Source organism: Phragmites australis, chromosome 12 (genome assembly GCF_958298935.1).
Source record: "Phragmites australis chromosome 12, lpPhrAust1.1, whole genome shotgun sequence".
Classification (NCBI taxonomy): domain Eukaryota; kingdom Viridiplantae; phylum Streptophyta; class Magnoliopsida; order Poales; family Poaceae; genus Phragmites; species Phragmites australis.
In genome coordinates, this window is record NC_084932.1 from 12,847,213 (window position 1) to 12,850,017 (window position 2,805).

Consider the following 2,805-nt stretch of genomic DNA (forward strand, 5'->3'; position numbering starts at 1 on the left):
AACATAGATCTTCAGAAAAATTATGAGCAAAGTTAGTGCCCGGACGTCCGTCGTAAGTACTCGTCGTAATATCTAAGACTAACATATGTAATATTTGAAATTAATATTTGTAACAAAAAAAATGCATAAAAAACACATAGATCCGGACTCGAAAAATTATTTATTTGTATAATTCCTATATTCCGAGTTGCAACATACGAACATAACTTCTGCAACAAATTTTATAACGTCTGAAATATTTAATTTGAATGTCTGAAATATTGGATATGCGAAAATTAAGAATTAACTCGAATGGATAAATTTTTTCGGGTCTAGATCTGTACACAAGAGATTTCGGGATGCAACATTCTCGAAGAACTTCTGCAACAAATTTTCATAACGTCTAAAACAACGAAGATAGCATACTGTTTCAGAATGCTATTTTCGGATCCGGATCTATACGTAAGAGATTTTCGGGATACAAAATACAAAAATAACTACAGCAACAAATTCTCATAACGTCTGAAATATTAAATTTGAACATCTAAAATATTAGAGATATGAAAATATTTTTGGACTGGTCTAATGATACTGTGGGCTGAGCGGGCATCGGACATGTGAAGGGAAGTATTTTTGAAAAAATATATGCAAGGAGATCTAGCTTTCGCTTAAAACTGAGATGGGTGTCTGGGCTGAAGCTCCATGGTGTCTACGGCCCCTCTGGCAACCAAAGTGCATGGTCTCTTAAAAAATATAGTATGACTCAACTTTTTTCTCCCTATTTTACCAAGATTCGGCTGAAATCCTTATGTTTTATTAGAGCTCTAAAGAAACTCAATTCATTTCAAATCGAATGGAGGATGAGAAGTCACATAAATTTCAAATATGTTGCTTGTCTCACATAGTTTTAGTTCTTTTAGGTGAGAGAAGCTACATATATTGCCATGGCTTGCATATATTTCCACGAGTTAGGTAAATTTTCATTCAGTTCACTTGCTGGTCGAATAGTATATACAATACTATAGGGAAGCCATATGAATCGATAATGACCAATGGGTACTTTAGCTCTCACTGGTGGTCATTAATACACAATCTAGTTTCTTAAACGTGGGGTTTCGATGGTTGTTTGACTAGGTATATCGATGACTCGATAGCTCGATCTCCCTTAAGTTCAAGTTGTTAATGACTATGTTGAACAAGAAAATTCATCAGTTTGAAAACCTATCATTATTTTTCTCGTGTCTATATCGGGGCCTCCATACCGATAGTGTAGATCAAGGACTTACTCCTGATGATATAGATAATGATCTCAGGGACGAGGACATATTAGGTTTTAATGATAATGATCTCGTGGATTTTAGGGAGAATATGGATCATATGGTGCGGGATGTCGAGCGACACGACGACTATAATAATGGTGAGTTTGCCAAATTCTAAGAATTTGTGTGAGATTCCAAGGCGCCCCTTTATCCTAACTGTAAGAATAAGTACACATGGCTATTTAGGGACCTAAAGCTTCTGCAGCTGGAGGCAACCTATGGTTGGACTAACAAGAGTTTCGAAACATTGTTGAATCTGCTAAGGGACATGCTACCAGAGGGGAACTTAGTGCTGGAGGGTGTCTACAACGCGAAGAAGATAATTTATCTTTTAGGACTGGAAATAGAAAAAATAAATGCATGTAAGCAGGATTGTGTCTTGTTTCATGGAGAGTATGCAGAGTTGGATCAATGCTCCGTTTGTGGAACCCATCGATATAAACGTAGAAATAACGGTGGTGACAAGGATGGAGGCAAGAAAAGTGAAGGTCCTCCTAGGAAGGTGGTGTGGTATTTTTTTGTAAATCTCTGTCAGAAGCGATTGTTTGCCAATAGAAAGGAGGCTCAATTGGTCTGTTAGCATAAGGAGGGTCGTAAGAATGACGCAATGATACAACACTCGATGGATTCCGCTTAGTGGCGAACCATTGATTCCACATTTGGTTGGTTCGCTAAAGAATTGAGAAATATTAGGTTTGCTATGAGTATAGATGGTATGAATTCATTCGGTAACATGAGTACCTCATATAGCACCTAGCCTGTTGTATTGTCGATCTACATCCTTCCACCTTGACTTTGTAAAGAGCATAAATACATTATATTGTCGATCTTGATATCAGGATCGAAACAACCTAGCAACGATATCGATGTGTACCTCAGGCCTTTAGTCGATGATCTTAAGAAACTTTGGTTAGAAGGTATCAAGGTTTAGGATCAGTACAAGCAAGAGTACTTTATCTTGCATGCCATGTTGCTTGTCACCATCAATGATTTGTCAGCACTTTGTAACTTGTCAGGCCAGAGCAAAAGAAAAGGTGAAACTTGCCCCAATTGCTTAGATGACACATGTAGTTTGAGGTTGAACAACTCAATGAAAATAGTATACAAGCAACATCGACTTTTCCTTCCCAAAAGGCACCCATACCAAAACATGGACAAGCAGTTCGATGGCACAAGGGAGAAAGCGTTACCTCCAAATTATTTCAGCGGGGAAGATGTCCACAATTAGGTTAAGAATATCTATATTGTCATTAGCAAACGAAAACGATCCTCCAAAGATGATGAACAAAAAGGAATGTAGAACAAAAAAATTAATACTATTCAAGCTAGAGTATTGAGAAAAATTAGATGTTCATCACTCTATCAACAACATGCATATAAAGAAGAATATATGCAAGAGTATGATTGGTACATTGCTCCAAATGAAGTGAAGGAAAGGATTATGAGAACACACGAGCTAACCTTGAAGAAATGGGCTTAAGGTTAGAGCTTCATGCACATGATACGG